Raw genomic sequence first — 26,958 nt, forward strand, 5'->3', positions numbered from 1 at the left:
TTAGTCCATTAGTCTCTCCTGATTTTGTGGGGAGCATCTTACCATATCAACTGCAACAATGTCTTACAGGATTACCCCCCACACACACACGTGCATTTGTTTCATCGATAAATCAGTAAATTGCCAGCTCTATTCATTTATATGACATGAGCAGGGAGCCAACTCCCCTCCACCCCAGATCCTCTCCCCCCACCCCCCGCCTTAAAAAGTGAGGTCAATTTTCCTGGCCGTTGCATTTAATAAAATCTCCCAGGCAATAGAGTTAAGCACACACTAATAGATATAACTTAGTATGCTGTGCCTTCAGCATTTCTTTGATTTCCCTCTATGGAGGATTGTATTAACACACAAGGTAAGCTACCATCTCCTTGTCTTTTTTAAAAACTTTTCTTCTTATTGGATTTATATTTCACCTGCTCTTTTTACAGATAGAAACAATTTGGAGAATTTCTAAATTGCATCTGTGGAATTTGCATGCGTGGGAGCAAATGTGTAACTGGGTTTTAAATAATGCAATCACATGCACAAAACTGCATATGCAGTCATCTATAGATGTGCGCAGTTTCATACACTGCATTTCTTTCATGCACAATCACCAGAATGCACCCCATATTATGTGGGCAAAACACAGTCAAAGGGAACTACTGGATGCTCGGGACACTTTTTAGGTACCTTAATATAGATTTAGATGCCCTGCTTTAAACTGTTGGGTTTTTTTTAAATCTTGATCTCAAGTTTTATTCTCAGATCCATTCTCTTGCTCTCTGGTTTGGCAGGGGATGGGAGTGCTGCAGAGATGATGAACTCAGCTCTTGGGGGTTGGGGATTCTTCGTGTTACTCTGCCCTATCTGTTCACCTGTCAGGAATGGTCTAACACAGGGCGGGGGGGGGAGGGGTGGACTAGATGACCTCTTGTGGTCCCTTCCAGCCCTACATTTCTATGAGTCTCCATTTGTCTAACACAGCAACATCAGACATTTATGGGGCATAAATTGAAACAGATTAAAAACCAGAGTTCGAATATAAACTTTTCTAGACTTTGGATCGCCAATAAAGCAGGAAATTCAGGTGACTGACTTTTTCCCCATACACTAATTATTATTTATTTTATGTTGCGATATATATATGCAGTATGAACAGAGGAAAGTCATGCTGAAATTAGGGATCCTGCGTGTCAGCAGGTATCATACAAAAAAAAAATGAAACCCCCTTACCGTCCAGTAATGTTTTGTGGAGACCATCATGTTTTTGCGACATTCACAGAGGCAGAAGGCAATACTTTAAAAATGAAAGCACAGAGCCTCAAGAAAATCAATGTTGGCCCAAAAAAATGACATAATTCCTGCAAATAATGCTGCTACCAGGCGACAGCACTTCCGGGAATGTAAATAACCAAGATGGTGGAACCCACTGTTTCATTTGAAAAGGCCACATAACTCGCCTCCCTGCCAGAATAGGGACTGAGTGCCTTCAACTCACCCCTCCTCCCCTTGTGTCTTTATAGACACCAGCTCCAAGCCCAAGCTTCAAGTCCAGCTCTACTTGTTATTATGGCGTAACACTGCCGATGATTTATTAAGAGCTCTTAGCTGCCTCAGACAGTTTATAATTAACAGCTTCCCCTTTTCTTAAATATAAATAAATACATAAATGAAATCAGAGCTGCTAAGTGCTGGGCATCTCCAAAGCTTCAGTGACATCATCGGCTATTGCCAGTCACCCAGAGTGCAAAAATAAATAAAAGGGAGGGAGGCTGGGGGGAAGGCAGGGTATTTACTCAATAAGTACCTATTTTCAGAATTTCCTTCGAGCTGGCTTGGACTGAGAGCCATCAATTATTTAAAAGAAGTAACATGATGCTTCCTTTGTTGAGGCAAATCTCCAAGCAGACCCCAAGAGAGAATAAAAAATGAATTAGGCAGAATTTATTAGTGCGCTTGAAGAAAACAGATTCAGCCATCAGGGCTGATGACGGTTTTAAAAATAGTGTGTTTCTACCCATGAAAGATAGTTTCTTATTTCCTCCCGCTAGATACCCAACACACACACCACCCCTTTTCTTCTTTCTTTCGCTCTTTCTTTCTTTCAAAAACAGGGCATAACACTGAAAGAGGCATCAATCATTCCTTCTTCTTTGACTTGACTTGATGTATTGTCTTCATTTAAATTACAAATATACTAATCTAAAACACTGTTTACCAAGCAGCATATTAAATGAAAGGTGCAAGAAATTGCATCACTCACATTTTAAAAATGACTCTAGACTCAGGGACACATAAAAACAGCAAGACAGGGAACTCTGCTTTGGCTGCTATATTTCAGTCCTAACAAATGAGATTCAATTACTGTGGCTTAGGATATTACTATTCTGGTCGTTGGTCCAGTCAAACCAATGGTGCCAAAACCAGTACCAGACCTCTTTTTTGGCACACCACCCCCATTTGAGTTTCTACAATGCAGTGGGGCTGGCACTCAAAGCCCATCAAAACCAATAACTCAGTTCCTAGATCTGCATCACACCTAGGGAAAGAAGAAAGTTCTTACCTGGGGCAGTAACTTTTGGGGCTTGAGTAAGAAGATTGAACACTGCAAAGGAAGCAGTTTGAGGCTGCACAGCCTGCTGCTTTCAACTGCTATTTTAAGGAGACTAGCAGGAAAGGAAAAACAACCCCCCCACCCACCCCCCCACACACACACACAGTAAGAATGCACTGAATTCATTCAAAAGGTCTGCTAACACAACTTTCACTCCAGGAAAATGATGAATTTAGATCATTTTCAATGCTCTTTTGTGGTGCCCAGCAGCAGCACAGGGCAAATTTCCCTCCCCCCCCCTTCAAATGTCTGGCTAGTTTGTGCCTTCGGTCACTGCTTTGAGCAAGGGGTGGTGTGTAAGCTGCATTGCCTCACGGAGCACTGTGACTCAGACACACCCCTCTGAATACAAATTCCCTCCCTGCTGCCATCTTGCTCCAGGACTCCAGGAGGTAGTGAATTACTGCTGGTCTTTGCCAAGGCTCCTTCTACTCCCTGACCATTTGTTAACAAGGGGAGGGACCAAAGGTCCAGTAGTCAGTACCCAGGTATAAAGAGGGCAGGAGTAACTTCCCTGTGGGGACAAGGAGTCCAGGTCAACTTATTGAGTGTCAGATTCTTTCTTTCTTTTTCTTTCCTCTGACTCCCAAACAAAACCCATAACAAAATAATGGCTGGGGCCAAGAGTTGATTAATGCTCTGGGATTTTTACTTCCCTGCCCCCTCCTGCCCCCTGGCTGGCCTTGATTAAAATGTATTTCGTTCACAAGTGAAATGAGTTTGGTGGGTCTCTGAGCTTACTCCCAATGGATATTTTTCCATATTAAAGAAAAACAACACTATTTCTCAGTCTAAGTCTGAAGGGGAAAATAAGCCCTTCAAAATGGAGGACTGTTGCTGACCCTGCAAGTCTGACCTACGCTGAAAAAACTTGGGGGAGTATAAGTTTGCACAGATTCTATCCCACTTTGAACTTCACCCTGTAAGATGTGGAGTGCCCCTGGAAAGACTCTTTTTGAACTAGACCCTTAACTTATGAAAAATCATCGTACACTCTAGGTACACTCCTTTTTGCAAGAAGAGATTTAGGCTCAATCCTGTGAGGTGCCGTGCACTTCTTAGGGGTGCAGAACTCTCTCCGCTAACATTCACTTACAGGATCGGGCACTGGAAATGTAACCACTATAGCCAACCATTCCCAGTTTTTCCACACTAAATTGCATATAAACTTTTGCACATGCCTGAATTGCTTGTGTGCAATTGCCCTATCTCCGCATGTAAGTCAGGCTTTGTATGCACAAGTGTGTGCTCGCATCCAAATCCCCAACTTGTACACATGCATTTGGGCTTATCTTAGTAATATTCATTACATTTCAACATGTAAATATTATCCTTAGTGGAGATATCTACATGCCAATTAATCACAAAAATTCACAAAAATATTATAGCACTAAAATGCATCTATCACATCTCAGAAAATTAACTTTCTATTTCGTACACCCTCAGTTCAAAGTAGGCCATTGGCTTCTTATCTCAGGGACTCACCCGATGTCTCTGTGGACTCTTTGCTGAGCAGAGAAATGGTCATGTACCCTACATTTAAACAAACTAAGATTTTGTATTTGGTTTTTTTTACAAGAAAACCTGAATCAATCTTTCAGTTTTTATGGTATTTTACTTTTTATTTTTTTTACTTCTACCCAAGAACTATAGAAATATATAGCTCAAATGAATGTTAAAGCTGATGCTGTGAGGTGACAAGTTTATATGGTTCCACTTCCCTTCCTCACCTCCCTGGATGCTAGTCATAAGACCCTCAATGCCAAACTCTGGAAAATATCCTTGTAGAGTTAGCATCTGGCTCCTTGGCAGACTCTGTGGGCAGTTGTGCTGGCAGCTTTAGATTTGTCCAAGTCTATCATATGGTCAGACTACAGATGGGCTGCCTTGGATGCTTTTGTCTTTCTGGATGCCATCTTCCTACCTTTTATTCTGAACAAAACAGGTCTCCAGATCCATGCATAGGGGCCTCATGGAGTTCATTATCCCATATATCCTATATATAGGATTTCATGTTAGAAGGGGGATTTCTTCCTAGCGCTCTCTAGGTATATATATTTCCAGCAGAAATTAGGACCCAGTTCTGCAAGGCCTCAATTCCCACTGAAGTCAACATATGGCACCCAAAAGATTAGGCCCTTACTGCATTTCAGCCAGCTATTCTTTCACATGCCATCTCGCTCTCCATCTGTGATCATCTTTTTTGTGAATTAACACCTGAGTCCTCACTCTTTCAGCCATGTAAGAAAGCTGTTCATTTGGGGCTTAATCCTACTCCCACTAAAGTCAATGCGAGTTTTGCCATTTGTCTATTATTTGAAGGGATGAATAGCTGAGATGTGACATAATAATAGTGGAAAAGGTCTTTACCTCTGGCCTTTCCTGGCTTCACTTTCTCTCCTTATCACCTGGATATTAATCACCTAGTCACAAATCTGGCTGCTATGTTATCCAGTTGAATTACGTGCTTTTTAAATATTCCTAAATTATGAGAGTTCAAATAAGCCACTGGACCACAAATTTCTGCTGAAAGGCAGAAAAGGCTCTTAGGAGAAAAAGGAGGGGAAGGTATGTTATTAACTATTTTTTTTTTAAATTGCCTGGGCTAAGAAATAAAAATCTAATAAATATTGTCAAAAGAATAAAGAAAGGGCATTCCTAGCCTTTCCCATACCTTTTTCTTGTCATCTGATTATGAACTGTTTTATCAAAATGTTTCATAAAGACCCTAAAATAGTTTTAAAAGATAGTTGAAATGAAATCTAAAATGAAGACGCAATACTCCAACGAGAATGAGCCATGCCAGCGTATGCATTACTAAGCATTGGCTCCCTTTGTGGGTGGACAAAGGCACAAAGCTAAGACACCAACTACTAACTTCAAACTTGTTGTTCCAACAACATGTAGATTATACTGATCAGTGTAAAAAACAAAGAATATACCATCCTACAATCACCGCTTCAGGGAAAAGCCTGAGAGATGGGATAGAACTTATACCAGGCCCTGACGGTCAACAAACTCAGGCTCTGGTTGACCAAAATGGGAAGCACATTTCAGAATAGAAAGCATTACACTAAGAAGGACCCCTTCAGAGCCCCAGACAGTCAAATCTAGAGACAGGGGTGGGGGGAGGGAGAAAAAACAAAAGCATCTATGTCAGCCTATGCTGTGGAGAGAGGGGAAGCCTCTCAGAATGAAAACCATTCTACATAACTCTTTCTCCATTAAAGCTGATACTTGAACCACCTTTCCCATCATAAAAGCACCACTGTTTATCACTTTTCATAAAGTTGAACCCATCTCTTTAAAAACTCCTCAAAAGGCCTCTTGTGGGAAAGGAAAAGATAATTAGACTGTAAACTCTTCAGGGCAGGCACTACACAAGGACTTACCATAATGGGGAACCACCACTGCCATCCCACCCCCAATCTCATTTATAATCTTGGGCCTGGGCTGCTCAGACCCACCTTCATTATCTTTCTCACACAGAGTGGCCTACCTGAGCCACGTCCTTTCTCTCTCAGCCAAACTGTGCTCCAGTCCAGACAGCAGCTTGACAGATTAAAAGATGAGAAAGAGCAGGAAAAGGAGGCAACACAATAATGGGCTTCTCACCTTGATTCCTCTGGAAACAACCTACATCTTTAATTTCACTGCATGATATAAAGCTCCTTTAATACTATGCAATTAAAGACTCTCTCAAACAAATACATGCTGGACCAAATCTTGCTCAATGAACTCACACAAACAGTCCCATCATGGTGCTACTAACAGACAGGGTGGGTGGGGTTTAGGGCATAGGGAATTAAAGTGCTTGCTTCAAAATAAAGACACGGCATATACCCTGTTAAAAAGGAGTGTAACGGTGCTGCATTAAGATATCTTTGGGCTTGTCTACTTGGCCCTATATTGTGGGCTACAGGGATGTGAGATGCAGAGTACACTAAAATGCTGCGCTGTAACTGCCCCCATGCTAGGCCTTGCTAGCATGAACTAAAAAGTATCTAGTCTGCATTAACATAGTCCTGTTAACTACCTTTATTCTGCATTTGTGGAGGTCACTAATATCCAGCCATATCAATAACATTTTTCCCCTCATACTTTGTATTTCTAAGGAGAATAAGGGAGAGGGAGACTAAAATATCAAACTATGTAGCAATGGCAAAATAGCAGGGCTGTTTTTATCATAGTGACCATTAGCTATAAATGATGGGGCCATAAGTGAATAATGCAGGTGACAGGACTCTCACTGGGATTTAAAATAGAGTATCTGAGGGCAGAATTTGGTTCAATGTCATCTCTAGTTAAAGCAAAGGTTGGACAATCCTGGGTTCTAATCCCCGATCTGTCACTGACTTGATGGGGTGATTTTGGAAAAGTCACTTAACATCTCTGAGCCTCAGTTTACATACATGTATTGTAATATTTACAGAGTTCACGCTAGTGTTACGGAAAATAGTGATGATGTAAGATGCTATGAAATTTCCATTTGCTTGTGTTTGTGGTGACCACATTAATCACAAGAGAAGGAAACATGAATGAGTTATGCAGGTCATCTCAAACAAGAGCCAATATAAATTTTTATAGCACCATCATATTGTGCGTGTATGTTTGTGTAAGAGAGAGAATGAGAATATACAGTGGTAAGCAAAGAATACATTTGAGTTAGGGATAACCAGATAACTCACTAGTAAATTAAGGGCTCAATTCCTCACTTCTTATACCCTGAAATGTATTGAGTGTCCTATACTCCCACTGAAATCAACGGGAGTTCAGAGAGCTTAGGAGTACCATGCAAGGGACTCTTCTACACCTTGCAATACAGGATCCAGTGAGAAGTAAAGTCACAAGCTGTCATTCATGAACAATCTCTAACAAATAGCAAACAATGTGCATTATACTGTGTAGTGTCATGTACTGTACTCATACACAAAGTTAACATGAAATTACAGGCCAGTAACTCAAATAATCCACACAATTTTTGTAAATAGGAATATTTGGAAGTGTCACCCCTCATTTAAATCTTCAGCACAGAACACAAGAGAGCCTCAACAGTGAGAGCCATGAAATATTGTTGGTATTCACTGTTATGCTTTATGTACTGTCAGCTGCCTGAATTTTCATTTAGAACCAGTCACAGTTTTCTAGGGACATAGATGATGCAGCAAGTGTCAATACTGATGTTACTACTTATAGCACTATAAACTACATTTTGAGTTATATTTGTAAAGTTAAGCTTAGGTAGCACTTCTAGCATTAATATCTTAATACAGATATATTGCTATAAATGTAGTTTACAGTGTGGAACATAAATACAAATTCAGCGTTACTAATAAACCACCTTCTGGACTGCTAAAAAAAAAAAAAACTGCCATTGCATTTTATGCAATACACAATGGAACTCAATGTGGTGATATATATTTAAATTTCCCATTTTTAAACTGTCACTCAAAAACTTTTCTTTTTTTAAGATTATTGATCTCACTGGCTTGTGATCACATTTCAGTCGCTTGGCTGAGCCATTTTTAGCTTTTGTTTTTTTAAAAAGCTCAATTGGGACTCATATGATGCAATCAATTTAATTTTCTCAATTAGAAATGAAAGTTAAAAGGAGACTGACATCATAAAGTACTCAAGTTTTATGTCATGATTTTTTATATCAATAGGATCCTGAAATATACTAATATCCTTGTTATATATGATTGGGCGTATATCTATAGTATTCAGAGTAGCAGCCGTGTTAGTCTGTATCCGCAAAAAGAAGAACAGGAGTACTTGTAGGAGGTGACTTCTGGGTACTCGTCTGGCTCTGTCAATCTGTTTTTTTTAAGCCAGACGAGTACCCAGAAGTCACCTCCTACAAGACAGGCCCAACAAAGAAAATAACAGAACACCACTAGCTGTCACCTTCAGCCCCCAACTAAAACCTCTCCAGCGCATCATCAGAGATCTACAATCTATCCTGAAAGATGATCCTTTACTCTCACAGATCTTGGGAGACAGACCTGTCCTCGCTTACAGACAACCCCCCAACCTAAAGCAAATACTCACCAGCAACCACACATCACTGAACAAAACCACTAACCCAGGAACCTATCCTTGTAACAAACCCCGATGCCAACTCTGTCCACATATCTATTCAAGTGACATCATCATAGGACCTAATCACATCAGCCATACCATCAGGGGCTCGTTCACCTGCACATCTACCAATGTGATATATGCCATCATGTGCCAGCAATGCCCCTCTGCCATGTACATTGGCCAAACCGGACAGTCTCTACGCAAAAGAATTAATGGACACAAATCTGACATCAGGAATCAAAATACTCAAAAACCAGTGGGAGAACACTTTAACCTGTCTGGTCATTCAGTGACAGACCTGCGGGTGGCTATATTACAACAGAAGAACTTCAAAAACAGACTCCAACGAGAGACTGCTGAGCTAGAATTGATATGCAAACTAGACACAATCAACTCCGGTTTGAATAAGGACTGGGAATGGCTGAGCCATTACAAACATTGAATCTATCTCCCCTTGTAAGTATTCTCACACTTCTTAACTGTCTGTACTGGGCTAGCTTGATTATCACTTCAAAAGTTTTTTTTCTCTTAATTAATTGGCCTCTCAGAGTTGGTAAGACAACTCCCACCTGTTTATGCTCTCTGTATGTGTGTATATATATCTCCTCAATATATGTTCCATTCTATATGCATCCGAAGAAGTGGGCTGTAGTCCACGAAAGCTTATGCTCTAATAAATTTGTTAGTCTCTAAGGTGCCACAAGTACTCCTGTTCTTCTTTTTATCTATAGTATTGTTCTGGCTGACTCTACAAGAGCCAAATTCTTCTCTGATGCAATGCCACTGATAAATGGTTTTACATCAAGGATGAATTTGGTACTTAATCTGTCTAGACGGTGTTTAGTAGTTCAATCTGTCTAGACGGTGTTTAGTAGTTATGATGGGGGTAGGGTGACCGGACAGCAAGTGTGAGAAATCGGGACGAGGGGGTGGGAGGTAATAGGAGCCTATGTAAGAAAAAGCTCCAAAAATCGGGACTATCCCTATAAAATTGGGACATTTGGTCACCCTAGACAGGGGGTGAGAATCAGGACTCCTGCATTCTGTTCTGTCACTGACAGCTCCTCTTGTGTAAAATGGGTATAACTTCCAGGGTAAATGTACAGCAAGGATTAATTTATTCATGACTATAATGTATTTGGAGAAATGTTTATGAACGGTGCTAAAACTGTGACTGGAGAGACAGATAAAGCATTTTCGCAATTTTTTTTTCCACTTTTGGTTCTTTTCTTTACATTTAGAACTATACAATGCAAGTTTTTACATTTATTTATATTTTCTTCAGTTCCAATATGGGTACCCACAGTTAAAACAGCTGGTTAAAGATAATCAGTAGACCTGAATAGTTGGGGTGATTGGGTGATTATTTAATCAAAACTGTTTTTTAGGCACCTCATTAGGGTTTAGTGGCAAATGACATCAAGCAATTAATCAGGACATCTTCAGACACTGAAAATCTTGCTCTGAGAAGCTTGTGCCCTCTCTCTCTCTCCACATAACCCTTCTGATCAGATACTCAGAATGCTCCAACAGGAAGTGCAATTTGTCGTGTTTATTTGTGTTGCAATGAAGTTCAAAGTACCCTGTTTAGGAGCTAGTGGCCCTAATCATTAATTGCCAGGATTGCAAAGGATTGCATAGAGGGTAAGCAGCAGTCACACAAGGCCATGATTTACAATAAATATGCCAGTGATGAATGAGCAGTGTGGTCATGGTCATGGATCTTAGAGTGGTTCTGAACCTTATCATTTCTGATACTGCAAGCACATTTTCCTTCTGTGGGGGATGGGATGAACTCTTGAATACCAGTGAGAATTATCCTTAGTGCTAGCAAAAAGAATTTTGTTAACCTCATTACTGGAACCTTCAGTTATTATATTGGTTAATGCATAATGGAGCAAAATGAATGCAAAGGGAAGTGAAATGGGGCATGGTACCCCTTTTAAGAGGCATAAGGAGAGTAATTCATAGCTGAAGAGTATCCTACTAGTCAGTACACACACTTCTTTTTGCTATCCTGTGTGTGCCTCCTTTAATGCTAGACAGTCTTTAATTCCTATAACATTCACAGGAGATTATAAGCATACGAAGACAAGGTAAAGCCTTCAGAAACAGGATAAGGCACCATGAGTCTGTCTCTCCTTAATCTGTAATCTCAGAGACAATTGTGTCTTGCAGTTATTCCTCCCAATTTTGGATTTTACATTGCCCATTCTTTGCACAGTTATGTGTGCATGTTACATATTAAAAAAAAAAAAGAAATAAGGAAGTGATGAATTGGCCGCTTATAGTCATCCTGACAGCAGGATGAAATGGTAGCTACAGTGACCAGGGGACGTCCTGGTTCCTCCTTGCGGAAAGGTATTCAATGCACGTAATAATTATTCATCCATCTCGTTCACACTAAAGGCATTGGCAATGCAATTTTAGCTGATAATCAAGACCATATGACAAAAACCAAGGCCATTAGGGACCAATTTCGAGTATTCTCTGCAAGACAATGATTTTCCAACTGCACTTACATATGCTGAATAGTTACCTCTGCACGACCGCACCTGCTCTCATTTATGTAACCCCACCAACAACAACCATTCCCCACTCCTTTTTTTCTTGTAAGACGAAAAAGAAAAGTTTCAAAGGTTTGCTGGATTTTTCATGGAAACTAATTATTTTTTTGTCTGCCACATGCTGCAATTTCATTGTTTCAAATGTAACAGTTTATACAGTAAATACAGACGTTTATCTGTGCCAACGTTAGGTCAAATTCTGCTCTTAGTTGAGTTCAATAGGGCTGCATCAATATAAGTGACAGCAGAATTCGGCCCAATGTTTTCATTTTCCTCCTACTTGCATTCACATTTAGTGTATCTTTAGGGCAAAATCCTGCTTGCTTTGTTCATGTGTAAGTAATTCTGTCTCAACTGCATTCTAATCTCAGTTACACTGGTGACTTCTTTTGGATTTTTCTGGATTTTCACTTGTGTAAATGAGATGTGAATAGGCTGCAGTGGGACAATTTATTTGGGCAAGGCAAGCAGGATATGGCCCTTAGTATTTGGGGCATTTATTTTTCTGTTTGCTCCACTATAATAATTTGATCCCTTAATTACTTTTTGTGTGTTTCTGACCTTACCATTTCAGGATCACTGATGTAATACTATTGCCTTTGAAAGTCACTGCAAATCGAAGTTCCATAAGGTTAAAGACTTCGCTTGCCAGGAGGGAAAACATGCCAAAATTACTTTAAAATTATACAAAGTATAACTCAAAGGTTCTTTTATGTCTTACTTTAAATGCTCCTAGGGAAATGGATAAATCTTCATGCTTTTTCAGATATAATTCAAATATTAAAAGCAATAATAAGCTCCATCATTAATGATGCAACAACCATTTTTTGGCAGAAAAAAAGAACCCATAAAATTAGTGAGCAAAGAGAAATAGTAAAAAAAAAAAAAAAAAAAAAAAAAGCCAACGGTCTGTCAGGAAATGATTCCACATTAAATTATAGATCCTAGTCTTGAAAACCTTTACTGGCATGAGTAGTCCTTACTCACACAAGAAGTGCCAAGGACTTCAGTGGGGCCATTTTTGTGAGTAAAGATTATTCATGGATTTAAGGAGTGTGTGGAGGGAGGGGAATAGGGGGTGTTATAGGACTGGGCTATTAGTCCTTCCTTCTATTTCTGTGACCTAATTTCTTTATCAAGTGTCCCTTTCAACCATTACAAATCTTTTACAACCTAATGTCAATAAATTGGTATTTTGTCAAAAGCATAAATTTAGTCTACTGTCTCATGACTGGAATGGGAAAGAAATAGTCATGGATCATGCTCTTGTTCATAAGAATTCTAGAATTGTATTTTTAAACTGTAGTCTAGAATAATTTAGGGTAATGAAATCAGAAAGATCAATGCAGTGTCACGCTAATATGGACTTAATCTTACAGTGTTTTTAGTGTGATGTGAAAATCACATTGGAGGGTCCCAAAAAGAAGAACCTGGACTTGCTAGGAATAGTCCCAGTTTTTGATTGATTTCTATCCAATGTCCACTAAAAACTGCTATTTTACTTCTGCAGATTATTCCAACTACTGAGCATATCCTTCATCTGTGCCTGCAAGAAAGAATGTGCCACAGTCACAAGATCCTGGATTCAGCCTGGTAGTAGCGTACAGGTAGTGTAGCAGCAGAAGAATTACGAAGTATTGAGGTTGCTGGCTGGACTGTCTCTAGATCAGCAAACCACTTTTATTACATGAATCTGAAAGATACACGCAGAAACCAACCATATATAAAGGAAACAAAAACATCCAACATACAATGAGAACATTTCCTGAGGACGTCCAAGGACAAAATGTCCCTGCAAATTTCAGGGGACTGTCTGAAGGACTCAGCACCACCCTGATTTATACACAGGTTCAAAGCAAAGCTGCTATTGGTGATTTTTTAATAGCATCTTTCCAGGCTCCAATTTCCTCTATCTTAAAGACAACAAAGACCAATATTGGTTAAACTTCATTTAAGTTTTCTAATTCAATTGAACCAAGAGGTCACTGACACTTCAGTAATTGCTATCTAAAACCATTTGGCCAAAACAAACAAACAAAAACAAAACTGGAGCAGAATCTTCTCTGGAGAGTTTCCTCATTTTAAAAGAAATTACCCTGTCTGACTTTGTATAAGATAATTATTGCAATTGTTTTGCCTAATGAATATTGTTTGAGTATTATAACGTTATGCTATACGTCTTGAATACAGAACAATTAACAGGGCTTTGTTCTCTTGACTTCCCAGGACATTTCTGAAAAAGAAAATCTACCCCCAACGATTTGTGTTCTTGGCTATACTGAAATTAGACGCAAAGGGGGATTGGAAGACACCAAAGGACGATACACTTATGTAGCAGTTCTATATTGATGTTTAATTTTTTAGAGGAGTTTTTACTGGAGACATCAGAGATTGATAATGCCATATGTCACATCTTAACCAGCACTAGGTAACCAAAATGTCTTTGAGAATGGCAGTTTCTACTTCTAAAGAATTTGGGCTCAATTAGAAAACCAGAATTGGGACTGGTTTTATACAGGTAATTCCACAGACTTCAACAGGATTACTCTTGGTTTATACCAGTGTGAGCAACAGGCGAATCAGGCCTTTGATTTTTCAATTCTCATTTGGGCAATGACTGATTTATCAGTTTTAATATAGACCGTGGGGCAGGATTCTGATTTCAGTTACACCAATGTAAATCTAGAGTAATGCCGTTGTCTGAGAGCTTTAAAAAAATTTCTACAATAAAGGTGAATATTTCCCCCTCATTCTCTCTCCTCTTCCATATTCCCGAAAGCTATCTTCCACCCTGTTTTCAAAAGATGGTCATTTTTCTGAGTCAATATCATAAGATATTTCCAGAGTAGAGGCCCAACTCTGCCCTCAGATACCTGGGTGAAGCTTCCACTGACTAGGGTATCTGAGGACAGAATTGAGCATTAAGAAAATACTGCATTATATTCAGATGAGACAGGAATAAAAGGTTCTAGTTAAATCATAGAAATGAGCAATAGTAGGTGTTCCCATAAATCACACATCTTAGGATTTCCCTTGGAGAGACACAAAATGTCATTGCAAAAGACTGAAATCATTAGGAGTCTGATCTTATCCTGACTTCACTGAGAATTAAGGGAGCTCAGCACCTCCCAGGAGGTGCTCAGTGACTTGCTGGATCAAGCCCTTGTCTGAGGTTAGATCAACTCTGTCAAGATCAAGGTAACTCATCATGATCTTCATAACCATTCCCACAAATTGATCACAGCTTGCAGCCCTTATACAAATAAATACTAGAGTATTCTTCACTAATGCTTCCAGTACTACAATTGTGTCGCTACTACTTTTTGGAACTTTGTGGTGAAACACCCATAGTGTTTTTATAAAGGGAAAATTTATTTTAAAATGTTCTAACATCGTGGGTGGAGATTTTCAAAGGCACAAAGGGCAGTTGGTCACTTAACTCACATTTATGCCTTTGAAATCTCCCTCATTGCTTTCATTGGGTGCTGTTCCATTGCCCATGCCTGATCAAAAATTGAGCATACATTAGTGTATGTGTATGTGCATATGTGTATGGACCAGATTGTATTCACCTAAGAGTTCTGTTACCAGTCAAGAAAGATCTTGGAGTTATTGTGAATAGTTCTCTGAAAACATCTGCTCAATGTGCAGTAGCAGTCAAATAAGCTAACAATATTAGGAACAATCACGAAAGGGACAGATAATAAAACAGAAAATATCATAATGCCACTATATAAATCCATGGTACACTCACACCTCGAATACTGAGTACAGTTCCTATCTCAAAAAAGATATATTAGAATTGGCAAAAGTACAGATTATGGGTATGGAACAGCTTCCATATGAGGACAGATTAAAAAGGCTGGGACTGTTCATCTTAGAAAAGAGATGACTAAGGGGGTAACAGGATAGAAGTCTATAAAATGAGGAATGGTGTGGAGAAAGTGAATAAGGAAGGGTTATTTAGCCCTTCCCAAAACACAAATGCAGGGGTCACCCAATGCGATTAATAGGAGCATGTTTAAAACAAACAAAAAGGATATACTTCTTCACACAATACATGGTCAACCGGTGGAAATCGCTGTCAGGGATTGTTGTGAAGATCAAAAGTACAACTCAGTTTAAAAAAAGAACAAGATAAATCCACGGATGATAGGTCTCTCAGTGACTATTAGCCAAGGTGGTCAGGGATTCAACCCCATGCTCTGGGTGTCCTTAACCCTCGGACTACCAGATGCTGGGACTGGACAACAGGGGATGGATCACTTGAAGATTGCCCTGTTCTGTTCATTTCCTTGGAAGTATCTGACAGAAGACCAGCCAGTGGGCTAGATGGACCTTTGCTCTGACCCAGTATGGCTGTTCTTATGTGTGCATGTATGTGTGTGTGCGCGCATGGGCATATGAACCCCCCTAATCAAAAGTTATGGAAAAGTGACAGGAATACCTTCCATATTTACTCCTTCTGGCCTAGAAAATAACAGAAAGCTAAGCTTTTGTCAGTTTGTCACTATTTACCAGCTCTGCATTTATAAAAGAAATAACATTGGCAGGGAAATAATACAAAAATGTATCACACACACTGAGTCTGCAGGAAGATATAATGTTATTTTACATATTTGATATAGAGCCTAAATTAAGCTGCAGAAAAGGGGCCATGAATCTTCAGAGCCTCATTATCAAGCCTTCCTAAACCTCAAATACAGGAAAATACATTTCATAAACAAAGACCCAATAGGATTTTAATAGTACAATAAATTTCACAGACATTTGGCACTAATCACATTTCACAATATATTTTTTAAAAGAAAGTTCATTCAACCCAGACCCAGATTTAGAAAAGCAGTGTGTGTGTTACTCTTAGCCCATTTTGACTGAATTCTACAACTTATCATATTAAATAAGGCTGGCTATTATTCTGTTTCAGCATAATGCAAATATCTCCCCCTTCCTCCTCCCTTTCTTCCTTTTTTTGGGGAGGGGCTGTGGAGGGGGGAGAGAAATAAGGGTCCTAAGCACAAGAATAACATACCCGTCTCTCAGACTGATTTGGACAAGTGGGATCAGTTGCCCTCGCTGTCATAATGGCGCAAATGAATTTACCCCTTAATATTATACTACTTCTCAACAATGTGCCACATTTCACTTCTGGCCACAATGCAATCACTATCCACTGCCATGAAGATTAGAATCCCCTTACCTCTGATAGAACCCTTAGGAAAAGTCTTATAGAATTTGATTGAGAGGAAAACAATACACCTCTACCCCGATATAATGCTGTCCTCGGGAGCCAAAAAAAGTCTTACTGTGTTATAGGTGAAACTGCATTATATCAAACTTGCTTTGATTCATCAGAGTGTGCAGCCCCGCCCCCGGAGTGCTGCTTTACTGCATTATATCCAAATTCGTGTTATATCGGGTCGCGTTATATCGGGGTAGAGGTGTAGTTATTTGATTCCCTCACCCCCATTTTAATCAAGTCATAGATTTTAATAGAGAATGATATCATTTCTTTAGGTGTTTTGACTCATCCTATAGAACAGTGGTTCTCAACCTTTAAAGACTACAGTACCCCTTCCATGTGAGGCTGATATGTCTTGTGTACCCCAAGTTTCACTTCACTTAAAAACTACTTGCTTACAAAATCAGACATAAAGTACAAAAGTGTCACATCACACTAGTATTGAAAAATGGCTTATTTTATGATTACATGGTAAAAATGAGAAAGTAAGTCAATTGGAATATTGATACTGTACTTATATTCCAGTGTCTAGTATATAGAGCAGTATAAACAAGCCATTGTCTGAATGAAATTTTAGTTTTCACTGACTTCGCTAGTGCTTTTTATGTAGCCAATTGTAAAACTAGGCAAAGAGCTAAATGAGTTAATGTACCCCCTGGAAGACTTCTGCATAACCACAAGGGTATGTGTGCCCCTGGTTGAGAACCACTACTATAGAATTCCATAGGAGAGAATTAATTCTGGATAACATTTGATAGAATGGTTCTGTTAAATTCCTCAGAATTTTTCTCATAAGGGGAAATACATCTTAGGCCAATACCTAATGTTACTCCACAGACTTAAGAGCCCCTCCCCCCCCCCTTCTCTTTTTTTTTTTTTTTTTAAAGGAAACCTTATTTTTTCACCTTTGGGGAAATTTATTGCAGGGGAAAGGTGCCAAACTGAGATCCCTGAGAATGAGACCCTACGCAGAACTACAGCCTAGGTACCACGCAATATCTCACACACTAAAGTGTCTTAACTTGGACCTAAAGGGACCACTTCTAGGGGTCAGAAGGTAGCTAGGTCTATAGAGAAGGCCAATAAGTTCCAGTTGTGTATTTTACATGGACGCCTTTTCACTTAGAATCTATTTATACAAGCCCTTACACATCCATCAGTGGAGTGTGTGAGTGCCTTTAGAAATGGAATGAGATCACCAGCTCATTTAACTTAGCCACTGGAGGAAGGCCTTCCAAAAGTAATATCTTTTGGTCATTACTGACCTGGGCTGAGTTCAAATGCATTTGGAATGTTTGATATTTATCCAGATCATGTCCATTGAAAAGTCCCTGGGAGAATACAGATAACAGCAAATTAAAATGTATCATTGTAATTACTTCTAAGTGATGTCTAGTACAAAAATAATTAAGTTAGTAAATAAATTTACATTACATCATGATTTTAAAATGTTGCTAAAGCTACAGTTTGCATCCATAGATATAACTAAACCAGACATGCCAAACCCACAACGAAAATGCAGAAATTGAGCTTGTTTTTGGCTTACTTGGCTTGTGAGTTGATTGTTGGCTAGTTTTTGGCTTGTAGCTTGTTACTTCTTTTTTTTTTTTTTTTTTTTTTGAACGGCTCCTGGCAAGCAGGAGCAAGGGGGGACAAGCAGGGGCTGAGAGTCAGGGGTGCACAACGGGCCCACCACAGTCCCAGACTGCATGCCGGGGGGAATCTAGTTACATAGAGCGTTGGGGTTCTTAGGGATTAGCTTGATTTTTGGCTTATTGTGAAAGTCATGGTGCTTATTTACTATGTGAAAGTTGGCAACTGTGAACTAAACCACAAATTCTGAGGATTCAGAGCCTGAATGTGAATAGTCTATACCAGTTTAACACCACTGAATTTAGTGGAGTTATTCTGAATTTACACAGATGTAACTAGGGCCTGATCCAAGACCCATTAAGTCCAGAAGTCCCCAATCTGTGGGCACTCCCCTTAGGGGGGTGCCTAGGAATGTTCAGGGTGTGTGTGGCTGGGGCTTGGGCTCCACTCCTGGCCCTGGCTGCCAGCCCCGCCTACGAGGATCCGGGCTGCCGGCCCCGCCCCCAGCTCACAGCCTCGGCCCCCCTACCTCTGTCCCCATCCCCCCTCCCAGAGCCGCACCCCACTCCCAGGCCCGGCTACTGGGGATGGGAGAGTGGCATGGACAGGGGCAAGGGAGGGCGTGAGGTAAAATGTTTGGGGACCACTGCATTAAGTCAATGGGAATCTTACCACTGATTTACAGTAGGTATTGAATCAGGACTTCAGAAAAGAATCAGGCCCCTTATACTACCCTCAGGAAGAAGTCCTCATTCTTGCTTTTTATACCCATAAGATAGTTATACTGTGAATGGCTATCACATAGCCAAGCTAGCATGTCTTATGACAATACCTAGTATGAAAATATACAAATAGGGCCAAGCAGATGACAGAACAAAAATAAAAATCCAAGTATAAATCCTATATCATTTGGTTAAAAATATTCATAGAATTTGATAAAATCCCCTAAAGTTGTCTGCTGCCTTTGTCTTTAGATGGTACATCATAATAAACTAACTGTGTAATTTAAGACCAGTTGATAGCAAAAGTAAACCAAAAATAAAATTAAAAAAAAAAATCTAAGTAAAGACACAACCATTACTGGATGAGTGTTTTAAATGAAATATTCTTTGCTGATAAATATAATAGCATCTTTTCTGTTAATGTGTAAAAAATAGAGTTTTTAAATATCACATTGCGAAGTGATATCATGCACATTTATAACCTTTCCCCCCCCCCCCCGCTTTAAACAACGGGCTGACACCTTAAACATAAAACTATATTTTACAGATGCTCTCCTCTTTTAATTGAAATTGCATCTGAGGTCGAGATCACCATTTTCCTTCTGCTTCTCTAACCTCTTCCTGCCCGAAGGCCTGTAACTTGTGAATTATTTAACAATCATATTTGCGGGTGAAAATTGATTTCTGAGAGAATCCATATTGATTGAGATATGTGAGACTAATGAGTTTGAGGTTAAGGTGTTTAGATATTATTACCTCTGATAGTCCCGAATTAGTAGCTTCTTATTTTTGTGTCTTCCATCAGTGCTCAGTTTTACTCCACATTTCTGCTCCGAGTTGTGTTAGTCCATCAAGAAAGGAGCCAGGAATAAATGTTCTACACAATGTCTGGTGCATCAATGGAAGTCTTCCAAATACTTCTGTATGCGCCATGCTATAGTGCCATAAGGCACAATCAAAACACAGCTATATCACCAGCTCACAGCTAGAATAAATATGCCAGATCCTCAACTGGTGCAAATTGTTGAAGCTCCATTTACTTCAACGAAGCTACGAGGATTTACAGTACTGTAGTTGAAAATCTGGCCCCATGGGTCACTTGAGACTTCTATGGAGTAAGGAATCCTCTCCTATAAGTTGCAGAACTGCAATTAAGCCCCTTCTGCTACTACAGCTTCAGGGATGTAAGCATTGGCCAGTAGATCCTTGTAGTCATGGGTCCACCATCGCACAAGCTGGGCTTCCCACCTAATCCTCAAACTTCTCCGTATGTGAGCTACAAGGAGTTCATACAGAATACTCTTGAACAATACACAGGAAAGGGTTGATCCATACTACTTGTGTCTATTACATCCCTACTACATCTTGTCACCTGTGTAGAGTGAAGCCACCCCACTTCCATTGTACTGAGGGCACTCTCCACCTATGTGAGCAGTGAGAAAGGCAGTACTCTCATGGTCTGATTCCCAGAGCTAAAATAAAGAAACTGAAAATAAATTTAGGCTCAAGAAACTGTTTGGGCCTCTCTACAATATTCAACAATATTACAGAATATTGATACAACCGAATCTGACTTCATCCCCATGTTCCCTCCAAGAAAAAACAAATCTCAAACAGCATGGAAGCCTCTGAGCCAAATGCTGAGTCTTTTCACGGTTTCCTTCAAAATGAAATTTAAACTGTTACAGCATTAATTTGTGCTTTTATGATGACTGGCAAGGGAGTGCCCATGCAGTCCCCATGTATCCCCACATCGCCTTCATATTACTCATGCTAGGAATACAAATAATCAAAGCAGGGAGGATTAATAGAGGGCCACAAGGGAATGTGGTTCATGCCCCCTGATTTCTAGGCTCAGTCTCCAAATGCCCCCACCAAGGATCAATCTACTGAAGACCTCCGCACGCCTACAGAGCGGTTTGGAAGAGACGGGGCGATCAGGCCCAGCTTTCCCATTCCTTGTCACTATTTTATGAGCTCAAAGAAAGAATCTGGTTTTCTATATTTTCGCAAATTACATTTCAATTAAAAAAAATTCTTGTGTGCTTGACCTTGGTCATTTAGTCTCCTTTTGGGGTCGTTTTGAAATAGCTGTTTTATATAGGATTAAAAATGAACAAATACTGTGGTGCTTTAAACATCCCAGCTGGAAAGGAATATTTTTTGGTCAATGATCTATTTTTATTTCTGCTCTGCTGTTTCTCAAGAAGCCAAATGACAAAGACCTGTCCTTCAAAGTTAAGTCTATGGACACTAAATTAGCATTTTCAATTACTTTCTCTGGGTGAAGTCTACTACTGGTTTTCTTACCCTCCCCTTTGGGAGGTAGGAAAGCACTGTCTGAGTGACCTTTCCTTTCCTTTCCACATTCTTTGGTATGTATTTCAATGCATTTTTTTAAATGATTTATTAAAAGTTAAAACAAACAAGAAATCTGAATGGAGTTTAAACATTTATGGTGTACGTTTAAACTGTTGACTCCATCTGTTTTAGTTAACAAATTTGTTTTATGTCACTCTTCATCAGTAGATGTATATTTTTGATACTATTATTGATTTTGCAGCCATGCCAGTTAATGCTATTATCTTGGATGGTACATTCAGAACAGTTACCCTTACAGACATTTTAAATAAAAACAAACATCAATTGGGGACTCAGAAATGAAATCAGATTGCTATATGAACCTGAAAGAACCACCATCTTACTATATTATGTATTCTTTGAATGACCTACCCTTTACCTATCTTTTATGTTATCAGTGTCGTCTGGACAAACAAGGACGGGGAAGGAGAGTGTCAATTCTTTTCTTCCAAATGAATTAGACTAGATACTTAAAAAAAAGTGATGGCTGAAACTGGTAGGAGATAGGCATAGACCCTGATGATGGACATGGTCTAAATAGTGAGATGGATACATACACAGTCAGGCTCTGTCTGTGTTAATTAAGTGCAGCAAAAAACTTTTGCTAATCAAGCCAATTCCACAAGTAGGTAGATAAATAGACAGTCTGCACTCAGGCCAATGGGAGGGCTTGATCCTGAGAGGTGTTGCACACCTGATACTAAAGTTAATACGACTTGAGGACACTCAGAACCATGCAGGATCAAGTTTTTCTGGAGGCCAGGTGTTCTACAAGTTATTTCACAAATTTCTGACTGTTTGCTTTGATGTTGCCCCGCAAAACCCTTGCTGTCCCAGTCCATGCACTTCTGAACAGATTGCCAATCTTGCCAAAGTGTGCTGTGGCTTTTTGATGGTATAAAATAGTTGGCACTAGAACAAGATTACCACATTAATTCCATTTCCCACAACTTGAACCCTGGTCTCCAGAGGATAAAGCAATCAGCATTAATAATGAAAAGGTTTGATACCTTGCTGGTCATCTTTTCACTTGACTGGCAACCACCCAAATCACAGTAGCCATTTTGTAAAGTTTATCCTCAGCAACTGTAACTTTAATAACTCTGTCTCCACAGGTCTGACATTCTCATGGCAACATGGTTTTAAGACACTTTAGCTGTAGATGTTAAAAGTCTGTTAATTACGGGCTCGTTTAACAAAGCCAGTATTCATCTCCTATCAGAAAAAGAATTCATCTCATCTGAATAAGGACTGCGGGAGCGGTGGTAATTTTTATGTGCGTGAGCCTAACTGCTATTCAGACTCATTTTTAACTCAATAAGGAGGTTTGTGTTTTGTCCTTAAGCAATAGATTGAGCTCAAATCAGTGTTCCTTTCCTCATTATCCTTATAGTTTTTTTTGAAGGAAAGGGAGAAAGAGGAGAAGAAAGAATTTTCAGTTCCTTATTCTGCCTAATTCAAGTGCACTGGAGGGGAAAAAAATGTAGCTTCTGGGTCCCCCACCTCTTCCCTCCTAATTTAGTTTAATCATACTGGAACACCCCAGAGCAAATCAAATCAAGATTCTATATTTTAGACTTAAGTTGTTTTAGGGTATTCATAGGCCTCTGAACTTTAAGAAAGAACTTTTAAAGAAATAAGAAAACCATAACTGACCTCAGCAACATTACAAAATAGCCAAGATAAGTAAAACGTACGATGTATTTTCTCATGGTGAAGTGTAGGGTCAGAATTAAAGGTTGGTCTTACACTGCACTCATGAGGAATATGGTGTGGATATTATTTCTCTGTACATGCTGGAACTGGATGAGGCTAATTTATAGAGGGGTGGAGTTTGCCAGCGAAAGTGAATAATGTTATTTGTGAGAGCTAATGTATGTTGAGGAAGGCAATATTAACTATACATTTCTTGGTTTTAAGGGTTTGTGTGGCTGGGTCTTTCCATTCCTTGATTACTTTTTCAATAAGTTTTTTCCTTTGGGAATTTCCTTGTGTTTTAAAGCTGCATGCAGGGGCTAAGTGGAAAGGACACTTAGATCCCTTCCCCTTCAATAATAGTTATGTGCACTTCCATGTAACATAGTAATTTCAAAGATGATATGGAGACTTATATCAAAGAGCCTATCAATGTACTTAATGTGCAACCATGGACTAAAGAGAACAAACTTTGTATTATTATTTTCCAGGGAGGGGGATTGGGAGGGGGAGACAGATGTAATAGAAAAGCTCAACCTTTGAAAGATTAACTGTGGAGCACAGACCTCAAAATTATATAGCAAAAGACTAAAAAAAAAAAAAAAAAAGTGTAGCAGTTTTGTTTTATCATGCATTATTATATAACCATCAAAATGCTAATTACTGTGTATATTGTGATCTATTTTCTTTTTTCTATTAGAGGATTGCTTTTAGAAAAGAAATGCAACACATTAATCATTTAAAAAAAACAAATTGCAAAAACAAACGGAAAGCTTAGGAGATTTTGGGAAAAGGGAATTTCTACTTCAAAAGGAGGAGGATGTGGATATCTACATGAAATTTTAAAATTGGAGGGTGCTGTAGCTTTTCAGCAAAAGGGATACAAAATTTGGTGAGAGATGGTGCAAAATCTGAAAAGTGTGATTTTTGGTCATTTCTTTTTGCAGGAAAAATTACCAATGACTCAAATACCTTCCAAAATCCACAGATCTTTCCAAGACCCCTTTCTACTTTTCATTTTTTAAGCAGTCCACTGTTTCCGCCTCAGGGAGGTTTTACGGTCCTGTCCCATGCAAAAGGCCTGATGTAGCCTTAACTATGGAACCTTGATGAGTGTCTCGAAAATCTAGCTAGGTTCTTATGTAGTAGTACCTGAGTGACTAATTTAGTTCTGTGAAAGGTACTGGATTGGCAGCCCAAGGGACAGAAGCTGTGACACAGAATATATTATACAGCACAGGAAGAAGCAGGGAAAAACATCCCCACATTGATCAGCCCTGACCTTATACTGTCCTACAATTTTCATGCTCAATCTTCTCAGTCTCAATGCCGACACTACCAACAAGTGCTACTTGTGGTGGTGGACTAGGCTGACACCACCAGCTCATTTTAGAAAAAAGTCACAAAATAGCTGCCGGATAGTAACAACCTTTAGTCACTACCAGCCTGGGCTCAATTCAAACTAGTGGCCAGTTCCACATATCATTACAAAATTCTTGAGCTTCTGCAGCACAGGGGGAATGGTCCACTGCTTTTAATAGCTACCACTTTCTTTTCTACCAAAGGAGTCTGAAAGCATTTTCTGACTCACTATTTCCCAGCAGAGACATGTGGAGTGGGAGTCAGGGAAAGGAGGTAGCAGAGTGGGATGATCTTGGTTATGGATGTTAAATAAACAATTTTTTCTAACAAGCCTCAGAACCCCTTTCTCACCATGTCATGGCCTGTGATGACTTACTGTCTCTGAAGCATGACCAAGCGATTAGTGGAGCAGTGTCTGTGCATCTCAACAGTAATGGGGGCTCTCTTTCCATTTGCCTTGTATTGAAACCTGAGCGCTCCATTGGCTTGTGCATTTTCAGCTTGATGAATTCATTATTCGCCATCTTCCCCCCCAGCCCTCCTCTTTTGGAGCAGAACTTGCCCAAAATGCCTGGTGGGCTGTTTTTGTTTTTTCCCCACATTAGGAGTTTCATTTTATTTTTTCTGTCTAGAGTTCTGTCACAAAGTCTAGGGCCGACTCACTTATTTCAAATAGCACTTCAATGTGCATTGGGATATGTGGATGCCAGACTGCAAACAATCACACCATTTGATTTATTTATTTACTTACTTACTTGGAAAAGAAAAACATGAAGGTTTCTAACATCCTTCACCTACTGATATGGGGGAAAACACATTTCTGAGTTTGATAAGCTAAAGAAAGCATGTAATCCATACTCCCCAACAGGCAAATGAAAGCATATAAATAAAATACAAAACCATTTAACTACCACCCAAGCTGGGGAATTCAACACTGCAGCCACTTTTTACAAGGTATCAACTGAGATGTGCCTGCATACTGTGGTGTTTCTGGTTAAAGCACCAAAGCAAAAATCAGGACACCTGAGTTCTAGTCCAAATTCTGCCACAGATTTATCCTGGGGCCTTGTACAGTCACTTCACCTCTGTGTGTCTTGGTTTCCCTACCTATAAAATGGTGATAATATTTCTCTACTTTTATAAAGTACTCTGAGAACTTTAAGTATTTATTATTACTAATTAAGAATAACTATCTATCTATTTGTAGTACTTTAGCATTTAGGAGACCCAGTCATGGGCCAGGGCCCTATTATGCTAGGAGCTGTACAAACATAAAACAATTATTATAATATGAGAGTATATCAGAGAGGAAAGGCTTGAGCCCTGTGATCTTAATTCATGGCATCAGGGGGAGGTGGGAAAAAGTGATGGAATATCAATATCAACTAGCCAGCATAGGGATGTTAGTTTCAGTGTCTTGGCAAATGGCATTTTCACATCTACACTCTCCCACCAAAACTTTGTGTAGTGCCGCTTGGCACTGCTGAACAGCTGCTGCACTCTGTGCCTGCATCGGTGGCTGCATTTCAATGGCAGGTGAAGTGGTTTCTTATCAAGTTTGTAAAATGTTTTGAGATCCTTTGAAATGAGAGGTGCTTTGTTACTGTTGTGTCATAAATCTGAGGTTATTTAGCTGATGTCTCCAACACAGTGATGTTATACAAAGTACTTATGTTCCACTGGAACGTCAGCACTTAAGTGCAGCTCCCTCTGGTGCATAGGGTGACCAGACGTCCCAATTTTATCGGGACTGTCCCAATATTTGCTTGTTTGTCCCGCGTCCCGACCAATGTTAGGTCGGGACACTGGACAAACAAGCAAATGCTCCGGAGCCCGGAAGTGCTTGTCCAAACCCCGCCCCCGCCCTGACTCCGCCCCCTCCTTCCCCCATTGGCTCCCTCCCCGAATCCCCGCCTATTCCCCAGGCTCGCCATTCCTCCTCCCTCCACAAGTGCTAGAGGGAGGTCCCGGGGACGCAGGGGGAGCGTGGTGCCGTGAGTGAGAGTCCGGCCTGGCCCCGATGGCTAAACTTGGCGGCTGCGGCTCTGGCACCCAGGCCCAACCCCCCCCCCCCGAGCCCAGGCCTGTTGCGGGAACCCAGCAGCACGCACGCTGTGCCCAGCCCCTGGCCAGTTGCGTCTGGGCTGCTGCCCAGCTGGTGCAATCCCGCAGTGGCCCCGGGGTGGAGGCATCGGCAGCCCAGCCCTGTTCGTTCCCCTGCAGGGGGGGCTGGGGCCTGCTGCCCCCACCCCGGGTCTGCCGCAGGATTGCACCAGCTGGGCAGCAGCCCAGACGCGACTGGCCAGGAGCTGGGCACAGCGTGCGCCCTGCTGGGTCCCTGCAGCAGGCCCAGGCTCGGGGGGTTCGGGCCCGGGCGCCAGAGCCGCAGCCGCCAAGTTTGGCCATCGGCCGCTTCCTTCCCCCGCAGCAGTGGGAGCTGCAGCAGCAGCTGCTCCCGAGTCCCGCTGCCCGGGGGGGGGAAACAGCCGCTGCCTGGCCCCGCGGGCCACCCACCTACTCTCCCTACCACCTGACTGAGTCCCTGAGTCCTGCCTGCACTCGGGGCCAGGCCGGACTCACTCACGGCACCACGCTCCCTCTGCGTCTCCAGGGCCTCCCTCCAGTGCTTGTGGAGGAGGGTTGTGTTTTTTTGTTTTGTTTTTTGCTCTGCCACCTTTTTTTTTGCCCTGCCCCGCCCCCCACGTCCCGATATTTGACCTGGGTGATCTGGTCACC

At 40.6% G+C, this 26,958-nt stretch overlaps 1 protein-coding gene across 5 annotated transcripts in view; it reads right to left on the reverse strand.

The window, feature by feature from the left end:
- The window catches only part of ESRRG (estrogen related receptor gamma), a 468,749-nt gene that overhangs the window by 351,201 nt on the left and 90,590 nt on the right, over positions 1–26,958 (reverse strand). The window contains exon 1 of one of the 5 annotated variants that reach the window (XM_034764596.1): positions 17,755–17,834. The exons of the other annotated variants lie outside the window; for them this stretch is intronic. The gene's annotated coding sequence lies outside the window, so the exon portion shown is untranslated. Of the gene's footprint in view, positions 1–17,754; positions 17,835–26,958 lie in introns of those variants that run through there. 5 annotated transcript variants of the gene reach the window in all.

Source organism: Trachemys scripta, chromosome 3 (assembly GCF_013100865.1).
Source record: "Trachemys scripta elegans isolate TJP31775 chromosome 3, CAS_Tse_1.0, whole genome shotgun sequence".
Taxonomy (NCBI): domain Eukaryota; kingdom Metazoa; phylum Chordata; order Testudines; family Emydidae; genus Trachemys; species Trachemys scripta.